A 25,924-nucleotide genomic window follows, 5' to 3' on the forward strand; every position below is an offset into this window, starting at 1 on the left:
TGCATTTTGAAGTGCTAACAATCGAGCTTTTTCCACTGGAGACTTTTTATGTGATTGGTTCCAGAGCTCTTTCCAGAAGTAAAGTTATTAAACTCGCACATTTCAGAACTCACTGGAAGAAGAGCCTTCAGGAGTGATAAAGGAGGCCAAAACTAACGAGGATACAGACGTCGGTGACACACAACCAAAAACGTTCACATTGAAAATTTTAAGCCATTCTTAGGCAATAGAGATGATCTTTCTGATTTGTTAGTGAAGGAAGATTCTATCATGGAAATGACGCAAGTGATCATGAATACGTTAATGCTCTGCAAAGAATTACAGAGAAAAATTCTTAATGACTGCCAAAAGACTATCACACCCAGCTCCTTTTTATAAACAGGACACGAAATTAATTTATGTTTTCTTTGTGCATGTTGTGCTTAGAAATCGATATGGGTACACATTAAACTTCTTATACAATTAGTCATGACTAGAATGAAGTATTTTGTTATCTACGGAACCAAATCCCTATTTTAACACTACTATTAGGTCTCAATTTACGCGGTTTTGATTTGCGCGGCATTTCCGTAGAACTTAACCCCCGAGTAAAACGAGGGTCTACTGTATTACAAAAAATATTTAAATGTTAAGTATTTATTGTATTAATTATACATAAGTAATAATCATTGCTGAAAAATCATAGAAACCAACGAAAATTATCACAAAATTCACGTAAAAGGTGTCAAACGATATTATCATTATTCTGATAGTTTTCTTTTCTTTTCTTTTTTTTTCTCTGTGGATCATTTTTCTGCGGACCGGTACCGGAGCCGACATGACAACCGTTTGAGAATCGCTGAGTTAGAGTACTTAAGAGTACGCGCAAAAAGTTAAATTTGGTATTTTTTCATTAATTTTCTTCAGTGCTTCAAAATTTCAGTACCTTAATTCTGCATCTTACTTGGACTATTTTTCCAATTAGAAGTATGCATCTAGAACTAACGGTTGCGAAAATAGAGCTCTTGCAGGTTAAACGGGGGCACAATGTATACGTAATAATGGCAAGGTAAAAGAGAGAAATATTATCGACCCTTGCAAGCTTTTTTTCGAGATGCAGATCTTCTTTCAGATAAGTATAGAATGGCTAAAAACGCTTCAAAAGTAAATTATCACCAAATTATCTTATTAGTAATAATATGAAAAATAAGTTTAAACCAACTAGCATTTAAAAAAAAATCGCGATCTAGAATAAATCACAATAAATCACTCGCTTTGATATTTGAAATCACACTGACTGCGCAAAACTTAACAAGAAAAGATTTCTTAAATTCCCTTAATCCCTTCTCAAGTTTTTAAAAATAAGTGATCCTTCAGAGGATGTCTACAAATAAAAATGTGAAACCCACATTAAGTACATCATTATAAAAGTGTGCACGACATTTGTTAAAGAAAATTTTGCTGAAAATTTTCTTAGCTTTCTTAAAATTTCAATGCAGCTCATTCTTAGAAGGGATACAAATCATACTGTAAAGCTTAGCAGCTTAAAATTATTTGGTTTAAAAAAAAATGTATTTCAACGGTGCGAAAACGCTTGAAGAACAACTATAATCGAATAAGCACGTGAGAAAAACGTCTAAAAAGCTGCATTGAAAGTTACCGATGCATAGAAACCGATGCGTTTAAATAATGGGATTTCCCTCGTAAGTTTTGAAAACACAGTTTGAATATTAAACAGTTCTCCTCCAGCTCCATTTGTCTGCGGGAATGTAAATTACATAATTACAAAACAATATTTTACGAGCTTATAACAATTCAGTAATTCAGGCTGCAGTCGTACAACAGGTAGGCAATACATTAAAAAATACGCAAGGATTGTATATTTCGTCAAGAAAATTTACCTGCATTTTTTCCCCTCGAAAATTATGTATCAACTCCAATACTTAAGATGAACTAAAATGGTGGCTATTTCTCTAGCTCAACGTCTAAATAAAATGCTTGTATGCAAACTTTTCGATGGAAAAAAAGCTGTCTGTATTCATAACGAAACTTTACATACATTATCATCTATCCTGATTGCAGGGAAATGATTGTTTCAAATGATTTAACTACTTTATCATACAAAGAAAAACAGAAAAAAAGAAAAAACACCATAGCTATTTAAAAAAAAAAACGAAAAGACAATAAAAAAAGAAACTGCAAAGATTATCCAGTTTAACACAGACTCAAAAACTGACTTGAATGTAGATAAAACATAAAAGTTTAAATAATTTTAAGGACAGAATTTTAAAAAGTTTATCATTTTTAGCAAAAAAAATGAAGATATATACAGTGAAACCTCGATTTTACGTCCCCCAAATTTACGTTTTTCCCGTATTTCACGTTTTCCCCATCAAGTCCCAGTTTTCCTGTATACAGTAAACTCCCGATTATCCGGTAGCGAATTATCCGCGAGTCAAATCAACAATTTGGAACATGTATTTTCGCAGTAAAAAGTTGGCCAAACAATGGCTGTTTTTTTTTTTTTTTTTTTCGAAAATTTAAACTCAGATGTTTTTGTTTTATCTATTGATTTATTTTTTGCGCTTTCTTCATAGTACGCACAGTTGTTCTTTATTGATGTTAAGTTCTGTTTTGCAAAAATACAAACATTTTTACTGTGTATTTTCATTGTTTGAAGCAAGTATTATGCATTAATACTGCTAAGTTTTTGAGGAAGGACAATTTTTACCTTATTTGTCTCTCATTTTAGCCTTTTTGCGTTTTATCCTCAATTTTTATTATCCACGGCACTTGTGCCACCCAATGCCGCGGATAATCGGGAGTTTACTGTACTAATAATGTTAATTTAACTCGGATCGTAAGTTTGTTATTTACGAATTTTCCGCATTTAACGTTTTCCCTGGGAAATTAAAAAAAAAAGAGAAATTATGTTCCAAAGAGATAATCTACGTTGTTGAAAGTTAATCTTTGAAAACAGAAATACTGCTGCTGCATCTGCAGCCGACCTTATGGATTTTTCGTTAGCCAACAGGGGCTGACTGGCCCATCCGCCCTCCCGCCTGTACGCCCTTAAGCCAGAACACTTTTCATTTGAAAAAAAAAAATTAATTTATTTATTTTTTTACTATTTTGGTGCAATTTCCTTTTTTTTTTTTTTTTTTCGCTTAAAAACCAGTGCGACTTACTTCCCTTCGCTTTTTTTTTCTTCTTGTAAACCTGTGTATCATCGGGGTTTTTTTTTTCTTTTCCTTTCTTTTTTTTTCTTTTTTATTATTGCACCTCACCCCCGCCCCCCTCTTTTTTTTTCTTTTTTTGCACCTTTTTTTTTTTTTTTGCTCCCTTTGGATGCCAAGGTTGGCGTCCTCCTGCGGGACCCGGTCCACCCCTGGTCGCCAATGAAGATGAAAAAGAACAACCGAAAGCACAGCTTGTCCCTTCTTTCAATATTGCATTGAAAAGCTAACAAATAGTGAAAGACTATTTTCTTTCTCATAAAGACCAGGAAAAAAAAACTTGAAAAGTATTTCAATCCTGGAAGATACTGCATTTACTTTGAACTACTCAATGACTAAAAGTCAATAATCCACTATTACGGACTATTTTTACACTAAACGCCCGGATTCGCAACTAAATGTGTAAAAATGATCTAAAATGATGTGTGTAAATTTTCTTTCCGTAAAACATAGATATTTCGAGAATTTACTATAAATTTTTCCGAGTATATACATATAAATGTAAGGAACCTTCCGGAATCATAACACTAAGTATCAACTTTCTTTTAAAAAAAACTTTGTATTTAAAAAATAATTATTTTTACGTGCTGTGGTTGAGACGGTACAGTCCCATCAACAACACGTAATCATTATTTTTTAAATTCACTCTTCTCTCTTATAAAAATTAACTTATGTCTGATATAAAACGAGTAAAATAATGCAAGCAGGGGACGAATAAAAGGTAAGATTTCATAAAGAACATGACCCTCCCCCCCCCCAAACCAACATCAATATTGCCCATGTACATTGTGTTTTAAATACTTCAGGAATAAAATGTAAATTGTAAATGAATGCAGTAATCTTTTCAATTAATTATTAAAATACTACTTCCTTTCATTGCTTTAAAATTAATTAGTTGCGTTTATTTTGGGTGCCTTATTCCTGGCCAATTTGGCGCTTTTTATTGACACTCAAATAGTTTCAGAAATTTTTCCTACCCATAAGCCTATCTTCTTCAGCATGATCCCTCCCTAAAACGGTAGTTCAAACCAATTGAAACAAGAGAACGCTGAACAAACCTGTCAAATATGAATATAAGTGAAAACATTTTGGTTAACATTTGCTCAATAACATTTTCTGATTATCCTTCTTTTTAAACGTACCACATTCTAAAAGCATTTTGTTCTAAGGACATTTCCGCGTGAATTGAACTTTGAAGTCGCATCGTGTTTACGTGAAGAAAGCGACAGTAATTGTTGAGACTAGAGGTGCACCGAATACGGAATAATTGGTTGAAATTCGAACCTAATATTCGGCGGATTATCGAATATTTGTTCAAAAAATTTTAACCGAAAAATTTGAATTTTACGCCAATTTAAAATAGAAAATATTAATCTTTTTTGGGAAATGTAAATTCATTTTCATTTAAGATCGTAAATTTATTTTCCTTCAGTATAATTCTTAGTTTAAAATAAATCATTCCAAAAGCAAAAACAAATTAATATAGCAAATGGCTAATTTAATATGGGTCATTCTTCAAAAAGTGTAACTTTTCTGTCACACGACTTTTACAGTAAAAATTAAAGGAACAATTCATTTAACAATGTTTTTTAATTTCATCAAAAATGTATCTGTACCTGCCAACATTTTTTTAATAATAATTTTTATTTTAATACATTTTTGGCTCACAGCAGGTGAAATCTCACCTCCGTGGCATGCTGGTGTGATTGTTTATGTTACTAAATAACTTGTTTAATTAAAAGTATATAGTTACGTATTTGTCATTCCTTTCACAAGTGTCTCAAATACTAATTGTTTAAGTAGGGGAATATGGGGCAAAGTGAAATGTTCAAATATTTACTCTGCTTTTAGCGCCACCTGCCTAGTAATATTTTAACTATGTGGTAACACATGTAGTCTATTCCAGTCAAGAAAAAATTACCTCTGAAAACCGAAGAATATGATAATACAAGCAATTTTCAAAAATTGATACTCATATTGTAATATTTTGTTGTAAGACAAAAAAATTTTTTTGTTAATATTAAATGATAGTTGATGTTGTTGTTATTAATACTTTGAGTACTAATTGTGACCTACAAATATACGGTGCAGTATTTATTTGCTTAATATTAAGCTTATTCGTATTTCAAATGCTTTGTACAGTTAGTCAAGTGCATGCGAGGCAAAGTGAAATATAATCCCATTTCATTTACTTATCCAATCTGTAATAAAATCACTTACGTATTAGCTAATTAGTTGTTCCATTCACATTCTTTCATTTAAAAATTCCCTTATATATATTTGTTCATTCATTCTTATTTTCTTCATTCGCTATTTTATTCATTTAATTTTTCTCATGTATTAACTTATTTATATATTTGTTTATTTATTCATTTATTTATTGTTTCGTTTTTATTTTAATTTCTTCATTCATTCTTTTATTTACTCATTTATTGTATCAAAAATATCTAACAATCTAATAGAAAATATTTCATTAAAAAATATTTTATTTTTCACTTTGCCCTTGAAAAAAAAGGAAAATTTTAACATTTTTAAATACAAAGTTACTGTCAAAAATAAAATTAAAAAAAAAAAGAACCGACTTCAAAATTGCTCTAAAAAGTGAAAAATAATTTTATTCTTTAAACACCATCGATAATACTTTTAAACATAATTTTTGAAGTTGGCGCAAAAACAAAAAGTAAAATCCATTGTAACCATGCTTCGTTCATATTGTTATCAAAAAATCATCCAAAGTTAGGAACGAAACATTTATATCGTTACTCAAATATGCTGTCATCAATGCGTAATGCATGTGGTAGTGAAGAAACTGGGCCTGGTTTAATTTATAGTTGTAGTGAGTTATGGCTGTGAATGATTTTATCGATCGTTTTTGCGCCAACTTCAAAAATTATGTTTAAAAGTATTATCGATGGTGTTTAAAGAATAAAATTATTTTTCACTTTTTAGAGCAATTTTGAAGTCGGTTCTATTTTTTTTTTTTTTCAAAATTTTTTATTTTATTCTTTTTAGTGTAAATGTATTTCAGAAATATTAAGAAGTTACTATAACGAAACTTTACCTTATTTTTTTCATAAAAATGTTCCATACTAAAAAAATAAAAACACTCCTTAAACTTGAAGCGATTGAAAATAAAAATTTATCTTTGTTCCTCACTGGAATTCATTTGTGTGTTAATTTAATTATAACCATTTAAATATTACGTTTTTCCTAACTAATTTACATTTCACAGCATAGTTGCTTTTTGTGCAATCCTGTATCTCCTTACTCAGCCCAAATCATCTGTTATTGGCATACATGATAACGATAAAAATACTACTATAGTTGAAGCAAACCTAACCTAGTAGCATTGTGAAGGCTAAGCAGATCCTAATCACTGCATAAACCTCGCTTCCACGTTAGGTTTACCCCCACTATAGAGCAATGACACTGAAGAAACTTGATGCTTGCTTCAGAGAAGCCCCCATTCAAAATTATCACCACAATTACTATTAATATTATTGTTGTATGGCACCAAATTGTTGAAACAATGGGTTTTATGTTTAATCATTTAATAGAAATTGCATGAAATTTACTGTTTTTTGACCATAACTTTTTTCTAACGAAGAAATATGGTCAAACAGTAATGGGACCTAAGCCATCCCTCATCCATTAAAAGAAATCATCAAAATCGGTCCACTAGACGCTGTGAGTGGACAAACAAAAAAACATACGGTATGAACCGATAACCTTTTGAAGTCGGTTAAAAATTTAGTCAAGTTTTATTGTAAAATATAGTGTTCTTTCTTTATATACTTTCAAAACAAATTTCCAATTTGTTCATTTTGAAAAAGAGTGCTCTTAACTATTTCACTTTGCCCTATATTCCCCAATACTAATTTTTAACCGACTTCAAAAAGGAGGCGGTTATCAATTCGTACCGTATGTATGTTTTTTTTTTTGTTTGTCCACTCACAGCGTCTCACCTAGTGAACCGATTTTGATGATTCTTTTTTTAATGAATAGGGGATGGCTCAACTTAGGTCCCATTACTTTGTTTGACCGTATATGTTCTTTAGAAAAAAAAGTTATGGGCAAAAAACAGTAAATTTCATGCAATTTCCCTATTAAATGATTAAATATGAAACCCATTGTTATAAAAGTTTGGTGCCATATAACAGTAACATTAATAGTAATTGTAATGATAATTTTGAATAAAGGCTTCTCTGAAGCAAGCATCAAGTTTCTTCAGTGTCATTGCTCCATAGTGGTGGTAAAGCTAACCTGGAAGCGAGGTGATGCAGTGATCAGGATCTGCTTAGCCTTCACAATACTACTTAGTTATGTTTGCCTCAACTATATAGGATTGCATCACAAGCAACTGGTACGCTGTGAAATGCAAATTAGTTAGGGATATTTAAATGGTTATAATTAAATTAACACACAAATGAATTCCAGAGAGGAACAAAGATAAATTTTTAGTGCCAATCGCTTAAAGTTTAAGGCGTGCTTATCGTTTTTTTTTTTAGTATGGAGCTTTTTTATGAAAAAAATAAGGTAAAGTTTCGTGATGGTAACTTCTTACTTTTGCTGAAATATCTACATTTACACTAAAAAGAATGAAATAAAAAAATTTTGAAAAAAAAATAGAACCGACTTCACAAAATTGCTCTAAAAAGTGAAAAATAATTTTATTCTTTAAACACCATCGCTAATACTTTTAAACATAATTTTTGAAGTTGGTGCAAAAACAAAAAGTAAAATCCAGTGTAACCATGCTTTGTTCCTTTTTTTTTCTTTTTTAGAAAATCATCCAAAGTTACGAACGAAACATTGAGTTATGGCTGTGAATGATTTTATCTATCGTTTTTGCGCCAACTTCAAAAATTATGTTTAAAAGTATTAGCGATGGTGTTTAAAGAATAAAATTATTTTTCACTTTTTAGAGCAATTTTGTGAAGTCGGTTCTATTTTTTTTCAAAATTTTTTTATTTAATACTGTGTTTTAGTTCGCTATAGTAGGATAAGGAATTAAGTCACACAATAAATTCTCACCACCGTTACCCAAACATAAAATGCCATTTCTCATTAACAGATGGCAGTAATGACATCACATTTTATTTCCTGTGATACAAGGGAGCCCCTAAAGAAGTTGGAATATTTTTGCTGAAAAACAAGAAGATGAATTTTGTTTTAAAAATCAAGTGTGGTTATTGTTAATTGTCATCCGTAAACTTGAATTTCAGGGATGTGAATTAATGTAAAAAAAGTAGTCCACATGTTTTTATATGCTTAACGTGTGCAGATTGTAAGCAACGAGGAAAAAAAATTTTTCCCTGAAAAATGTATCCATTAGGCCTATGTTAATGGAAAATTCCTCACCTCTGTGACACATGTTATCAATGTCATTATTTCTGAGGTAAGAATAAATGATGGAAAGGGAAATACATCAATTTTAGGCAGTCTACCAAAACTACTATTACCAGTATGTTCTCAAATTTACTAATTTAGAAATATATTAGCACTATACTATTTTTAACACAAATTTGAATTAGAAGGATAATTAAAATTTAAGCTGTACTTCATTTAAGAGAGCTTAATATTAGATTAAAACTAATCATTAAAATAGCTCTTTGTTAGCACAATTAACAAAATTACTTCTTTGATATTAAATTGACCTCTATTTTCAAACACTATAACTATTTTTTCTTTTTTATTTCCGTGAACAGGGTATTTTTTAATTTTTTTTAATTTATGAGTAAAATATTTGGAATTTAGCTTGGCCATTGTTTATGGTTATGCTTCAAGTAGGTGAAACTTTCATGTAAGATTTTTTTTTTAAAAAAAAGAAAAGAAAGAAAAAATGCTTTTGAAATTGAAAAATATTTTCGTCCACATTCCGGAGAATGACCCATATACATGGTTTTCTGCAATTTTGCATAAATTTGATAGTTAATTTCTTTCCTAATGTGATTTGATAACTGATAATTATGGTAACCTGTTATGTCACAAATAAAGAATAAACTTTAATTAAAATGATTCATTTTAATTAGGTTGCTTTTTAACAATACTTAATATTTCATATAGTGCAAAACTTTAGAAACTAAAGTACTGCAAAACTCCAAATGTTTTTCTTTTTTTTACTGCGTATTTTATGTAAAAAATTAGCAGTTAGTGTGAAGTAGTAATTAATTGACTTTATATATTTTTTGTACTACTTAACACATAAAATATGAGCATAGTATCATTACAATTTTTTTAATCGCAATTTTTCAATGCGATCTCCAAATTTGCCGAAACAGGACTTTTTGGGAGGTCACAATGACCTCCCATCGGGTCGCCCCAGCTTACGTTACAAAAAAACAACTCACCAGTTAAGGGTTAAAGTAATCATCAAAAAAAATGATGTCCCAGGTCAAGGAAAACTTCTAAAAGGTAAAAAAAGAAAAATGGAGAAATGATGGCTCAATCAACCCAAAAAAATGCCGACAATGCATTCATACTGAGTGAAAGTTATTACTTTTCCCTATAAAGAACCAACAATGGGAGTCGTGAATTCACCTTCTTCGTTTGAAGACTCCAGTTCGCCGAAACAATAAAAAATGAATTTTTGAAGAAAGAAAACTTGAGAATAAGGTAGAAAAATTGAAACAAATCGATCTCGGAACTCAATGGGGCTGAAAATGTGAGTTCAACTGAGCGGAAAAGTTCTCAGGCGGCAATGACCGTGAAGATTTGGAGAAAGCTTCAAAAAATTCGGATCAAAATGTCGACGCGCTTCGATTAAACGTATTGAGAGAAAAAAAATGATCGATTTTCCTTCCGATTCTAAGGAACTAGTCATGTTGCGATATTATTGTTATTTATTTATTATTTTTCTTTTTACTTCCTTTTACAAAAAAGGAAGTATTGTATTCGCGAAAAAATTTTCACCCAAAAATCGGCCTTAATTTCCATTTTTCTCACCCCCAAATGAATGTTATGTTTTTTTTTCAACCCGACCACACGTGGATATGTGCCTAGGAACGTACAGACACCCGAAATATTCATTTTGACGATCCCCGAATTAATTACAACGAGTTTTCTCGTGACGTCTGTATGTACGTATGTATGTGCGTATGTGTGTATGTATGTCGCATAACTCAAGAACGGAATGTCCTAGAAAGTTGAAATTTGGTACGTAGACTCCTAGTGGGGTCTAGTTGTGCACCTTCCTTTTTGGTTGCATTCGTATGCTTCAAAGGGGGTCTTTTGCCCCTTTTTGGGGGGAAATCATTGTTAATTTCGATGTAAACTCACGTGGTGTTATAATTTGGCGGACACTTGGCGATATATCCCAGTCTTTTGTCGTAAGTTTTGTCGCCAACTTGGCGACAAATTTGGCGATTTTTTATTTTTTTAAATCTGGTTTCAATTTGGCCACTGATATTTAGAGAGTAAACTATTGAATCATATTAAAACTGTCAGTAATGAGAAAATGACATTAAATTGGAGTAAAAGGAAGTCATGTGATGCACACATCAGCTCGTTTTGGTTGAAGTCGACTCATACGAATTTAAGAAAAAAAGAATGCGAACATAAATGCAAATAATCGCTGTACAGTGTGGAGTCCAAAAAAAAGGGGGGAATTTTTTGCAGAGGCTGTTGTCCTTGAAACACAGAGAAAAATACCTTTTGCATACACATTGCCAGAAGCGTCTCGATGGGAGGTCACTATGACCTCCCAAAAATTCCCTTAATCGGCAAATTTTGTATGACGATTCGGCAAAATTATCATCAGTCGCCAAAGTTTGGAGTTCTGTTCGGCAACATTATCATCATTCGACGAAATTTGGAGTTCCATTCAGCGAATTGAGAATTTTCACCTTCCCAAAAATTTAAGTTCGGAGAGCCCCTGCACATTGCAGCATATATACAGCAAGATGAAAGTCTGTGCGTGCACCTATAATCTATATATAGAATCCTTTTTGTATACGCAGAAAACCCCCTTTAAGACTAACATTACAATCTTGATTGCAGTGAGTATTTAAAAAGATCTTGTCTTGCAATTTTATTGACACGTGTGCATTTCTCATTCTTTGATCGTAACTTTAAATTTACTTCTAAACGCCTTTGTCAATGTCTTTAATGTGTTGAGGTCCGTGTGTTTTTGCAATAAAAAAATTTGTTATTATTACAGTAGAGTCCCGAGAAATCAGCAATCTTTAAAGCGGCTGAATCCAGAAAACTTGGCCGCATTTTGGCAGGAAGAAAAAGCTACGCACGAAAAACCAATTGCGAGCGCATTCCCGATAATCCAGCATTTTCAAAAACTCGACCCATTTTCGATCCATATTATGCCGGGTTTTTGGGACTCTACTGTATGAATTTGATTGTTCTCGCTCTATGTAGTAATAGATTGTTGATTTGATTGATTGTACAAAAACCAAGTTAAGAAGGTTAAGAGGAAAAATGCAATAAAATATCCTAGAAACTTTAAAAAAAGGAATTCTTTCTCCCATTCTTGCTTTTATTTATACCTTAATTTTCTATCTTGGTTACAGGAAAGTAAAAATATTTGATTCGTAACTACACTCAAAAATCTCGGAAAACTCTCTGAATATACAAAAAAGTTTTCCGTAATACACAGATTCGTACGCCCTCCGCAGTTTTCTGCTATAATCAAAAACCTTTCCCGTTTAGCAAGAAAGTAAGAGTCGACGCATGCGCAGCTCACACGGCAATTTTATAGTCCAGCAGCAAATCTAAACTGAAACTTTCGAAAGCACGCAATGAAAACAAGTGCTGACTCATGTATGCGAAGTAACACTCATCAAGGGGATTAGTAGAAGTTTTGTTCCTCGCATGAATTCACTGAAGATAATTTTAAAGTCTTATATTTTCTTGCTTATGTATCGTCATGAGATTGAATTTGAAGCTATGTCACTTATTTTTAAGTACGAAGTGCAAATTCTCGACGCATGCTCGCGGAAGGAATACAAACTGAAATTAAAAACCAAATAACTGCCGAGAGGACGCCATGTAAATTCGTTGCGTCGCATAACTTGTGTAGGTAATTTACTTTTTTCTTGGATACTTTTCTTCTTTCTACCAAATGGGTAATTTTTGTTGGCAGAATTTTATTCTGTCATAAAAATCACCTTTTTGGTGACCAAAGCCTGCAAAAGACCACCACCGACGAATAGGTAAGTCGCTTTGCAACTCTATTACTTTAAAGAGATTTAGTTCATATAAATCTCGTTAAAAAAAACTATTTTTCTCAGTATCATTTTTTCGTTGTGAACTATTGCAATTTGAAAATATTTTACATTACATAGAACACATATTTAAAGTGCAAGTGTGTCTAGTTTTATTCTGTAAAATTTATGAATTGAAGATTATAAAAAACTTTAAATAAGTGTTATTGTGTACTTTGTTTTTATGTGTCAATCTCAGTTAATATTTGGCTGAACATTTATGTATCAAGCATTATGAATTAAATGTTATAATATGCAAATTGTCAGGTTTGATAGTTCGTCTTTAAAGTTGCATGTTTTCATTCTCTTGTAAACAGTGTAGCTAGATTGTATGAAGTAAAAAAAAACTATCTCTTGTAATTAGGAACATAGTGCTTCAGTATTATCTAAATGACGATATCTCTTTAAATATTTGCATTAGCGAAACGCTTTAAATTAGTTAAATGTGTATTAATTTCTTTAACAAATAGATACATATATGTATTTAAAAGTGTCTTCATTTTTTTCGTTTTACGAGCCTCAATTTTACCAAAAGCAAAAAAAAAAAAAAAGACTTAATAAAATAATTTTGTATTTTTACACCATATTAAAGTATTTGACTTATAATTTATATGATACTTTGATTTATAATGTATATGATACTTTGATTTATAATTTATATTATTTATAATTTATATTATACATGAAATATTATTTATCTCAGCAGAGCTTCATTAGTACGATTTATTTTAGTTGCAATGTACCTGCCCTTAAGGGAAAGAAGCTGCAAATATAACAAACAAGAATTATTTCTCAATAATATATTTTTGTATATATATGAAATACACAAGCAATGAATAGCAATGAGAAAAAGAAAATTAAAAGTAGCAATTATTAGAATAAAGTTGAAAGGTTGAATTCGGAGCTCATCAGCCGTGGAAGATTCGATAAATATGGTCAAAAGACCAAAAGATATTAAACTACTTACTAAATAGAGAGTGTTTAAGCTCTAATATATGCATTACATTGGGCCAAACGCACCATATGCTAAACTATATGCAATAAACAAGAGCTTAAACCTAAAATTAAAAGTAGGGGTTTTTTACCTCGGCTAAATTAAGAAACAAGTCCCTATAATTTGTCTTCCTCAGGACAGTACCTACTGCATGCATACTAGTTTAATGTAGGACAGTCAGGAGGAATGAGTCAGTGGCAAAAATGGAACAGCTGCATTTACATGCCAAAATAAAAAGTAATATTATTTCATGTCATTGTTTTAAAAGTGATCATTTTTAAAAAACTATGTTATTAATATACAATGTACATTATGGGGAGAAGACGAGGGGCGTTCACCACGCAGACTGTGCCATTGACATTTTCAGGGGTTGCTTTTTCAAGGGGGGGGGCGCTTCATAGCATTTTATGGGTGCACCATCACTCTTATGGTGGGGGGGGGGGATTCTCGTATATATGAAATGGAATAATCATGTAATAGAGTTCAATATTTTAATAAATAAAATATATATTGCATTTTGCACACACTGTAAAAATAAAATCAGTAACCTATTTTGAATAAGTATTTATATTTGTGATGAGCTGGAAAAGGGCAAGAACAGAAGAATCAACCCGAATGGTTCCAGCAGGGGACTTGGTGTCATATTTAAATTCATCAATTTCTCTGTTGGTACTTTTCGGTACACTTTGTTCGTCAGAGAAATTGACTTGAGGTGAACGAATTCCGGAACGCGAAGGGTAGGTAAGTCCTGTCAAATTTTATCCGAAGATAAAAGCTATCAGGTTTGATACAAGATATGTTTTTAAGTTCTGCATTAAAAATACAATATGTTGATAGTTTTGTCTTCACTGTAAAAAATCTCGGAAAACTCTCTGAATATACAAAAAAGTTTTCCGTAATACACAGATTCGTACGCCCTCCGCAGTTTTCTGCTATAATCAAAAACGTTTCCCGTTTAGCAAGAAAGTAAGAGTCGACGCATGCGCAGATTACACGGCAATTTTATAGTCCAGCAGTAAATCTAAACTGAAACTTTCGAAAGCACGCAATGAAAACAAGTGCTGACTCATGTATGCGAAGTAACACTCATCAAGGGGATTAGTAGAAGTTTTGTTCCTCGCATGAATTCACTGAAGATAATTTTAAAGTCTTATATTTTCTTGCTTATGTATCGTCATGAGATTGAATTTGAAGCTATGTCACTTATTTTTAAGTACGAAGTGCAAATTCTCGACGCATGCTCGCGGAAGGAATACAAACTGAAATTAAAAACCAAATAACTGCCGAGAGGACGCCATGTAAATTCATTGCGTCGCATAACTTGTGTAGGTAATTTACTTTTTTCTTGGATACTTTTCTTCTTTCTACCAAATGGGTAATTTTTGTTGGCAGAATTTTATTCTGTCATAAAAATCACCTTTTTGGTGACCAAAGCCTGCAAAAGACCACCACCGACGAATAGGTAAGTCGCTTTGCAACTCTATTACTTTAAAGAGATTTAGTTCATATAAAAAAATTTAAATAAGTGTTATTGTGTACTTTGTTTTTATGTGTCAATCTCAGTTAATATTTGGCTGAACATTTATGTATCAAGCATTATGAATTAAATGTTATAATATGCAAATTGTCAGGTTTGATAGTTCGTCTTTAAGGTTGCATGTTTTCATTCTCTTGTAAACAGTGTAGCTAGATTGTATGAAGTAAAAAAAAAACTATCTCTTGTAATTAGGAACATAGTGCTTCAGTATTATCTAAATGACGATATCTCTTTAAATATTTGCATTAGCGAAACGCTTTAAATTAGTTAAATGTGTATTAATTTATTTAACAAATAAATACATGTATGTATTTAAAAGTGTCTTCATTTTTTTCGTTTTACGAGCCTCAATTTTACCAAAAGCAAAAAAAAAGACTTAATAAAATAATTTTGTATTTTTACACCATATTAAAGTATTTGACTTATAATTCATATGATACTTTGATTTATAATGTATATGATACTTTGATTTATAATGTATATGATACTTTGATTTATAATGTATATGATGTTGCTTTTTCAAGGGGGGGTGGGCGCTTCATAGCATTTTATGGGTGCACCATCACTCTTATGGTGGGGGGGGGGGGGTATTCTCGTATATATGAAATGGAATAATCATGTAATAGAGTTCAATGTTTTAATAAATAAAATATATAATGCATTTTGCGCACACTGTAAAAATAAAATCAGTAACCTATTTTGAATAAGTATTTATATTTGTGATGAGCTGGAAAGGGCAAGAACAGAAGAATCAACCCGAATGGTTCCAGCAGGGGGACTTGGTGTCATATTTAAATTCATCAATTTCTCTGTTGGTACTTTTCGGACACTTTGTTCGTCAGAGAAATTGATTTGAGGTGAACGAATTCCGGAACGCGAAGGGTAGGTAAGTCCTGTCAAATTTTATCCGAAGATAAAAGCTATCAAGGTTGATACAAGATATGTTTTTAAGTTCTGCATTAAAAATACAATATGTTGATAGTTTTGTCTTGAAAATATTGAGAGAAAACTGAAGTTTAAGATTGTTTAACAAACAATCCCCACTTTTCAGAAGGTACCCCCACTCCAATTCCCCGACGATTTTGTGATTAGGAGTGAAACTAGTAGATTATTTCATAATTTTTCAAAAATTTATAACTGTGCATATGTTATGCTGTTAACCATGCTATTTGTCATTAGAAATTCCAAAAAAAAAAAAAAAAATCCACGAATGATTCTAAAATTGCTTGTATTATTGCTCTTAGATATGAAAGAATTGAAACTGATATGGTATGCAATACTATAATAAAGAATTATATTTTAGAAAAAATCACGGAAAAAGGATTCCGAAATTCTCGGAAACGTTTTTGAAAATTGTTTGAGAATTCCGAAATACTCGGAAACGTTTTCGAAACTTTCATGAACCACAGCTGCACAGAATACTCAGAAACATTTCTGGAAATTACGGAAAGAGGATTCCGAAATACTCAGAAACGTTTCTGAAAATTACGGAAAGAGGATTCCGAAATACTCAGACACGTTTCTGGACATTACAGAAAGAGGATTCCGAAATACTCAGACACGTTTCCGGACATTTCAGAAAGAGAATTCCGAAATACTCAGAAACGTTTTCGAAAATTTCATGAACCGCAGCTGCACGATATACTCAGAAACGTTTCCGAATTTTTTTTACAGTGTTGAAAATATTGAGAGAAAAACTGAAGTTTAAGATTGTTTAACAAACAATCCCCACTTTTCAGAAGGTACCCCCACTCCAATTCCCCGACGATTTTGTGATTAGGAATGAAACTACTAGATTATTTCATAATTTTTCAAAAATTTATAACTGTGCATATGTTATGCTGTTAACCATGCTATTTGTCATTAGAAATTCAAAAAAAAAAAAAAAAAATCCACGAATGATTCTAAAATTGCTTGTATTATTGCTCTTAGATATGAAAGAATTGAAACTGATATGGTATGCAATACTATAATAAAGAATTATATTTTAGAAAAAATCACGGAAAAGGGATTCCGAAATTCTCGGAAACGTTTTTGAAAATTGTTTGGAGAATTCCGAAATACTCGGAAACGTTTTCGAAACTTTCATGAACCACAGCTGCACAGAATACTCAGAAACATTTCTGGAAATTACGGAAAGAGGATTCCGAAATACTCAGACACGTTTCTGACATTACAGAAAGAGGATTCCGAAATACTCAGAAACGTTTCTGAAAATTACAGAAAGAGGATTCCGAAATACTCAGACACGTTTCTGGACATTACAGAAAGAGGATTCCGAAATACTCAGAAACGTTTTTGAAAATTTTATGAACCAGCTGCACGATATACTCAGAAACGTTTCCGAATTTTTTTTACAGTGTATCTGGACACGGCCTTACAAATCGGAACGGACGACAACAGTAGATTCCCTCTTTCCCCAATTTAATTTTCATGAAATAAAGCTTAAGAACATAAAACACATTTATCAAGTCAATTATTTTCCTTTAAATATATGAATCGATCAACACTATCAGTTTTCGATCGAGGGATGATTTTGGTTATAGAAAGGGGAAAGGCAAGGTCTTTTTACTTTTGAAAATGGGAGGGCGTTGCCCCCCCCCCCCCAACCTACAAGTTGTCTTGATTAAACAGTAAATAATCACTTTCGAGCTAAATATAAAAATAATTTTGATAAATCATTTTAAACGTTTAATTAGTTTGGGTTGGCTTTTTGCAGTAAAAGGATTTGCGATCATTCCACCGCTTTACGAACGGCTATTGTTTCTTATAGTTTACTATTGGTTACTTCTTCAATCCAAATTTATTGTTCATAACTACAAAACGGTTTTTGATTTTATTAAAGACAACGGAATTGTTTGATCTTAATACTACCCTTTTCCTTGAAAATTTATTAGCTATACTCCACCCAGTAAACTTATTGGAAATCCGCAGCTACGTTTACGAAAATTATTTAAATAAAGACATTAATCTAAAGTATCCTTGAATGGAAATTTCGTAAACCGACAAACGAATCAGTATGAACTTGTCAAAAACGAGCTGATGTGTGCATCACATGACTTCCTTTTACTCCAATTTAATGTCATTTCCCCATTATTGGCAATTTTAATGTGATTCAATAGTTTACTCTCTAAATATCACCAACAGTGGCCAAATTGAAAAGATTTAAAAAAAAAAATTTTGTCGCCAAGTTGGCGACAAAACTTGGCGACCAAAAGACTGGCGATATATCGCCAAGTGTCCGACAAATTATAACACCACTTGAGTTTACATCGAAATTAACAATGATTTCCCCCCAAAAAGGGGCAAAAGACCCCCTTAGGAACATCCGAATGCAACCAAAATTGAAGGTGCACAACTAGACCCCACTAGGAGTCCACGTACCAAATTTCAACTTTCTAGGACATCCCGTTTTTGAGTTATGCGAGATACATACACACATACGCACATACATACATACGTACATACGGACGTCACGAGAAAATTCGTTGTAATTAACTCGGGGGTCGTCAAAATGGATATTTCAGGTGTCTGTAGGTTCCTAGGTATATATCCACGTGTGGTCGGGTCGAAAAAAAACCAACATTCATTCGGGGTGAGAAAAATGGAAATTAAGGCTGATTTCTGAGTGAAAATTTTTTGGAATACAATACTTCCTTTTATAAAGGAAGTAAAAGGGGCGGGGGAAGGATCACGTAGACTGCAAATCCTTCTACTACACTTTTTTGGATTTGAAGGAAGACTAATAAAACTTACGATGTATTTTAGAGTTCATGCACAAAACAAATTACGATGAATTTGATCTTAGGGGTCTCGTAACAATTTTTCAAGGGGATCAAATTTTCATAACAACTCTGCTCTCATTGTTTAATGCTACATTTGCAGCATTAACTTTTAATTGTCTTTAAAGTATTAGCCTAATACAAAGATCTCCAACCTCTTGTCCATTGAAAAAAGCGTTCCACTTTCAAAAGCCGAAAGACAATGACGAACTCCTAGCACTTAGATAACAGGTAAGAAAAAAATAAAATTTTGCACACTATAATTCATAACAAGAAACAAAAACGCAATTGAAAAATATCTATGCACAAATATTGATGAAAACTAAAATAATAGCTACAAAACAAGAAGGCAGCTTTACTTCAACAAATCAACTGATATTCAAACTCAGTTAAGCGACAATAGTTTAGAAAAAATTTTAATGCGATGTTTGTGGAACGAAGAAAATTAGACGGTTTCAATCGTGCGTAAACATTTTAAGATAATGGCGCTTGTTTATCTTTTAAGTGTGGAAGTTCTGCGCTTTTGAAGAGTTTTGAAATATTTGTTTGGTTAGGAGCAATATTATTCTTACTTAGTTTTTATTTTGAAATTCCCAACAGTGCAATAAATATATGTACGTGAAAATATTTTTAAGCTATCTTTTTATGCTAGCGATTTTAAAGTTCGCCATTGTAATATTATTTTCGCCAACTCTTTCGAGCCTCTCGTGAACCCCGGCAGGCCCATCATTTAGGGGTCAGGGGGTAGGGGCAAGGGGTTAATGTCCCCCTCCCCCGGCGTGGAAAAATTAATGTTTTTATATATATGTGAAAGTGGTTTTTATTGTTTTCCGATAAAATTTGCATTGCTTGCCCCTTCCCGCCTGGAAAAATTCGAAGTTCTCGTAGATTTTTGGGCTCCGTTCACGTTAAAAAAAAAAAAAAAAATCCTTTCTAAAAAAACCATTATAATAATAACATTCTATACATTTTCATTTTAAAGGGAATTTCGATATTATTTTCGAAATTTGCTGATTTTCTACAAATGTTTATTTACTTGTTTATAATTATTGCAATAATTACTTTTACAGTTCAATATTTTCATGACCGTTCTTAAGAACAAAGTTTTGTTTTGATATTATTATTATTAGTATTACTTTGTAAAAAAAGAGGGATAAAAACAGCTCACCGGCTAGCAAATATTTCACAAGTTTTTAAGGGTCTCCAAGTCTCCTTTTTTTTTCTTTTTTTACAAAAAGGGGGGGGGGTGTAAAACCCCACCGGTCCGCGAAATTTTTCCCAAAAGCATTTGCCGGTCCGTGGGTCAAAATAGGTGGAGAAACGCCGGCCAGTGGCGCACACGAGCAAGGCGGACCAAGGAAGGGGTCCAGGGGGTCCGGACCCCTCCCATAGGTCTTGCTTTTTTTCCTGATTGATTACGAATCTATACATTTTGTACGCAGAATAATTTCAAACAAAGGTAACAGTAATTTCAGTTCAATAAGTGAAAAAATAAAATCCTCATCTTAAAAGATTTTCAAAAATATTGTGCACTTTTCCTATAACGAATTGCTTATAAGAAACGGAGTGGTGATTATAAATGAATGCACTGTAATAACCATGTTTTAGTTTTGTAATTACAGATTAAAATGAGATTCTATGAACTTTTGAATCCATTTTTTAAGTATGAGAAAAGTAAAAGCATAAATTATTTTTCTCTTTGGTTATTTATTTAAGTATATTTCATTAAATAATGCTAACTATTTTTTCAATAGTTGATTTTTTTACCGTTTTTCGTTCCCGAGAATCGATGAAATCTAATCAATATGTTTGATGGCAGGCATATTGGGTATGATATGAGAATGAGGTTTTCGATATTGGACCCTCCCCTTGAAAAATTCCTGTGTGCGCCACTGACGCTGACCTAATATATATAAAAAGCAACAAATCAAAGTTCGTTCTAAAAAATTTTTTTAATGTTTTCCGAGCACGCCCATAAAATGTTTTGTGTACTTGAAAAAATTGTACATGTTTAATAGCTTGATTTACAGTTGAAATACCGTCGAGTCTCGACTTACGCGAGGGATGCGTTTCAAGACATCTCGCGTAAGTCGAAATTTCGCATTGTGGAAAAGGGTATGTATCCAATTTTTTTGGAAACATACCTAGTTATTTTAAGCATTTGTAAACACCTCTGAAACTGTTTTAAACCTACAAATTACCCTTTCTTACATTAGAAAGTGAATATTTACTGTATTAAAAATATATATATAATTATGATGCACAAAATCCATGATCAACGGTTGAAAGAGACATAAAATAAAACAGTACGGCACGTATCAAAACCTCTTTTTGTGCGGTCTTTTTTTTTTTTTTTTTTTGGTGCGAACTTTTTTTGTGCGGTGCATGAAAATTTCAATCAGATTAGGACTCAATCGACGATAGTATTTGTAAAACTGACGAAGTTATTTATAAAACGAACGAACTTTTTTTATGCGATTCTTTTTATGCGGTCCCTATCCACCGCACAAAAAGAGGTTTGGGTGTATGAAGAAAAACAAATGCAATAGATATAGTAATTGTATTTATAAGTTGAAATATGAAGATGATGATTATTTATATTTTGATTAAAACATTTAAGTAAGTTTCATTCAGTTTTACTAATACTCAGTTTTTATAAAAGAACTACGCTGTCCTCACATCTTTTCCTTTTTACGTACTTTTACAAATATTGTATTCACGAAAAAATTTTCACTCAAAAATCGGCCTTAATTTCTATTTTGCTCACTCAAAGGAATGTTGAGATTTGTTTTCGACTCGACCACACGTGAATTAGTGCCTAAGAACGTATAGACACGCGAAATATCCATTTTGACGATTCCCGAATTAATTACAACGAGTTTTCTCATGGCGTCTGTATGTACGTATGTATGTGCGCATGTATGTCGTATAACTCAAGAACGGTATGTCCTAGAAAGTTGAAATTTGGTACGTAGACTCCTAGTGGGATCTAGTTGTGCACCTCCCTTTTTGGTTGCATTCGGATGTTCCAAAGGAGGTCTTTTACACCTTTTTGGGGGTCGGAAATCATTGTTAATTTCAATGCAAACTCAAATGGTATTATAATTTGGCAAACACTTGGCGATATTTAGAGAGATCCACCCATGTAATTATTACGTTATTTTTAAATTCATTTCGCATTCTATAATGGTTTGTCATTAACATTACGTCAGAAACAATACAACTTAAATTATTTATAAGGTATTTCATTCATATGATTCTACTCGATTGTAATAATAGAAATCATCAGTTTATTTGTGTAGAAAAAGAAACTCTTAATGAATTTTAAAACAATATTCAGTTCAGAGGTCCGTCATTTAGAGGGATCAGGAGCAGGCCCGGCAAGAGGCCATGTCAGCCTAGTCGGATACTAGGGGCCTTGGCCTTGGAGGGGGGAACGGCGACACTGACACAAAAAAAAAAAAAAAAAAAGGAAAAGAAAAGAGAAAGAAAAAAAAGAAAGAAAAGAAAAGAGAAAGAAAAAAAAGAAAGAAAAGAAAATGTAAAGATAAAGTATAATTTATTATTTTAGTATTTACTATTGTGGCATTTAAAATAGAGTTAATTATTTTCTAGCAAGCAGGTTTTTCTTCCCCCTTTCTCTTTTGTTTTTCTTATCCTTTTCTTTTCTCCCCCCTTCTTTCTTTTTCTCCCTTTCTTTTTCTTTTCCCCTTTTCTTTTTTTTCTTCTTTTTTTCTTTTTTTGGGGGGCGGGAGGGACCCGGCTTGGCTCTCTGCGGCCCTGGTCAGGAAGTGGTAAATGCTCCATCACTCGGCTTTGAGAAATTATTATACAATAGAACCTCATTAGTCCGGACTAATAGCGGACTCAGGTCGTCCGAATAAATGAAAGTACGGATTAGGGATGCACCGATAAGCGAATTGGCCGATACTACCATTTCTCCGTCGCTTTTTTTTCTTTTTTTTTTCAATTATTTTATTTCGACGAGAAATAGTTAATAGTTTATTTTTCTGAGAGATGATTTATTTTCCTCCTCTTTCTTGATTTTTCAAAAACAATTTCAAAGTTTCTTCCAATTTTTTGAGCCAGTTTTCTTATTATTATGGATGTATTTACAAATATTAGGGGGCAGCCTGTGGTTAGCCTGCTAATTTAGCAGCATTTTGAATTGAAATTTATTTTTAACTGTTAGTAGCCATTTTATCTAAGACTTATTCTTAATGAAAATTCTAAGATTATCTAAAAGCAGTATTCAAAAGGGGAAAAAGTATCGACGCATGAAAAATGTTGCTACAATATATATATATGTGTATAATTATTTAGAATAGAAAAATTTAATTTAAAAAATAACATTGCTTCAACTATCAAATTGTAATGATAATAATAATAATAGTAAATAATAATAAATAATAATAATAGTAAATAATAATAATAATAATAATAATAATAAATAATAATAGTAAACAATAATAATAATAAATAATAATAATAATAAATAATAATAATAATAAATAATAACAACAATAAATAATAATAATAATAAATAATAATAATAATAAATAATAATAATAATAAATAATAATAATAATTTTCTTGTTGAATCAAAAACTGATAGTTTAAAGAGCAAATTGTAAAATGTATGATGTAATCCTATGTATAGTTACAAGAAACAAAATGACTGAGGGGGGGGGGAATGTTGAGTCATCAAAAGCTGGGTCGAGGGTATCGTAATCTAAATTTAGAAAATAATCCTGATTTTCTTTAAGAAACAAAACAAAAGCATTTGGAAGTTTTTTTTCTTTTTCATTGGAGAAAGTTTAGGGGAGTTTGCAATGGGATCGCATACACTTTTGTTTATTTCTGCTATTTTTCTATTCTTTAAAGATAAATTCAAATAACATTAATAGCATAAAAGCAAAATGTTGCTTTAAGGCAGGTGAAGTGAAAAGAGTGGAGGAGGGGGCCCTTGAGTGGGATAAACATTTTTCGCATTCCAATTTAAAAGTCCTGGAGTTTAATTATTCATAGTAGTGTCATGTGAATATCAGTGTGAGAGTTCAGATTTTTAAATATTCCATTCAGTTTTACGCACTTTCTAAACTTTATATTTTTTACCCCTGTGCACTTTCATCTTTCATTCAATAGTAATGTTTGGACAAAATTACATTTATTTATTGTTGAAAAATGTATTTAACATAATTTCTTGTTCAAGGTTAACTTAAAAAATAATACTTTGAAAACTATTTTTTTCCGCCGATTAATCGGCAAAGTGACCGATTATGAGCGATTAATTGGTACTGCCGATTTATCGGTGCAGCCCTAGTACGGATAAAATAAAAAAAAACCTAGAAACTCTAGGCTAAGTTACGAACTACTGTAAACAGTAAAAATTGTATTTTGAACTAAAGAAAATAAAATATAAAACTGCAAGAGAGTTAATTACAAAAATATGGTCTACAAAAATACATTATTGCACTAACTCGCCTTTTGATAAAACAGTATATACATCTAAATGGCTGTCCGGATTATTAGAGTCCGGTTTAATGAGGGTTTACTGCATTTACCGATATGTGAGTGGGGTTTTTTACATTCAACATAATATAAATTGAGGACTTCATACCCTTTAGTCCCCGTCAGTGGCGTCCAGAAAAAAACACTGTTAAAATTTAAAAATATATATTTATGGGGGGGGGGGTGCACTTAAAAATCTTGCGGGGGGAGGCACCGAAGTCTATGTACGCTATGGGTCCGTACCCCCTCGAAAAATTTCAAATGACGGCCCTGATTCTGATAAAATTTTCCACTGAAATATACTAGTTACTGTAAAAGCACCTATTTTCGCAAGCCGTAATTTTCGCGAATTTTTTATGAGCAGAACCGAAAGGTGAAGTAAAAAAATACTTCGCGAAGCTTAAATTTTCATGATAACGACGGGCTCGCGAAAATCGCAATAAAAGCTTCGCGAAAATAAGTGCTTTTGCCCTTTTGCAGTATAAATTTAGGGGGTCAGAGACACAAAATCGTCAAATTGTGCATGTTTTTTCTTTTCTTTTTAATCATTTGTAAAAAAAAAATCTATTTTTTTCAGCTTAAAAGGAGGTTTGAATCTTGTTTATACCTCAGTTAGAACGAAAGATATCATTATTTTTGTTGCATGCATTTAATTATTATTATAATTAACGTTAAAACTTTAAACGCGTTTTTCTCCATGATGCAATTTTCCCCGATTTTTTGCATTCAAACTCTTATAAGTCGTGAACTGATAAAGATAAACTAATGAAATTTGGAGCATATCTTTTTCAAACAGTTTTCTTTAATTTTTATTCGGCAAATTTGAAAAAGGAAGTTTTTTGCAAAAAATATGATTTAAAAAAAAATTATCTTCAAATTTTTCCAAATTTCTCTTCAAATATTTTCTCTTTTTTATTAAATTAATATTTTTGAAATCGCCGAATAAAAATTAAAGCTAAGATACTTGTGCACAATTTTTTGAAAAAAATTTGAAAATTGAATTAAAAATATTTTGAGTTTTAGCGATCTAAAGCAACCCTATTAAAAGAAAAAAAAAAGAAACAACAAATTAAATGTAAATGAAAAGAATTTTTTTAAACATTTATGTCATCATTTTGCTTATTAAATAGATGGTGAATCAGTACAGAAAATTTCAAAGCTCCAAACTATGTAATAAATTTTTTTTCAGAATGTGTCCCGGACCCCTTAACACATCAGAAAATGAAACTGTACTCGCATCATGCAAAAAATATAAATAAAAACAAATATTTACTACTTACCTTTTAAGGAAAATATGAGCTTCAAAAAAAATCCAGTAGTCAATTCAAGAATAATTTTCAAAAAAGAATTCCCACAAGTTTTATCACTTTTCACCACATGTCGGAGCTAAACGCTGGCTCCTGAGAAAACGCACCACAACCGGCGAGTTTAGAAAGAAGACTGAAAAACCAGTCTTCGGTTAAAATGAGCGAAAACAGAACAGCGCATGCGTTTGAAATGAACCACTCGTTGAAGCGCAACCTTTCCGCTCAAAGAGCTCCGGTTTCGGATGCAAGTCTTTCCGCAAGTTTCAGTTTGAAGCTGTACCTTACTGTTTACTTTTAGCATTTAGTATGTCATTTTGACTGATAATTACAATGATTTGGAAAGGAATAACGTTAGATTTTATT

The 25,924-nt window shown here is 31.8% G+C and overlaps 1 protein-coding gene across 1 annotated transcript in view; it reads right to left on the reverse strand.

The window, feature by feature from the left end:
* Nucleotides 1-25,612, reverse strand: part of LOC129230984 (uncharacterized) — a 68,711-nt gene extending 43,099 nt beyond the window's left edge. The window contains exon 1 of the mRNA XM_054865228.1: nt 25,535-25,612. The gene's annotated coding sequence lies outside the window, so the exon portion shown is untranslated. The remainder of the gene's footprint in view (nt 1-25,534) is intronic.
* Between the last annotated feature and the right edge of the window lie 312 nt (nt 25,613-25,924).

This window comes from Uloborus diversus, chromosome 10 (assembly GCF_026930045.1).
Source record: "Uloborus diversus isolate 005 chromosome 10, Udiv.v.3.1, whole genome shotgun sequence".
NCBI lineage: Eukaryota > Metazoa > Arthropoda > Arachnida > Araneae > Uloboridae > Uloborus > Uloborus diversus.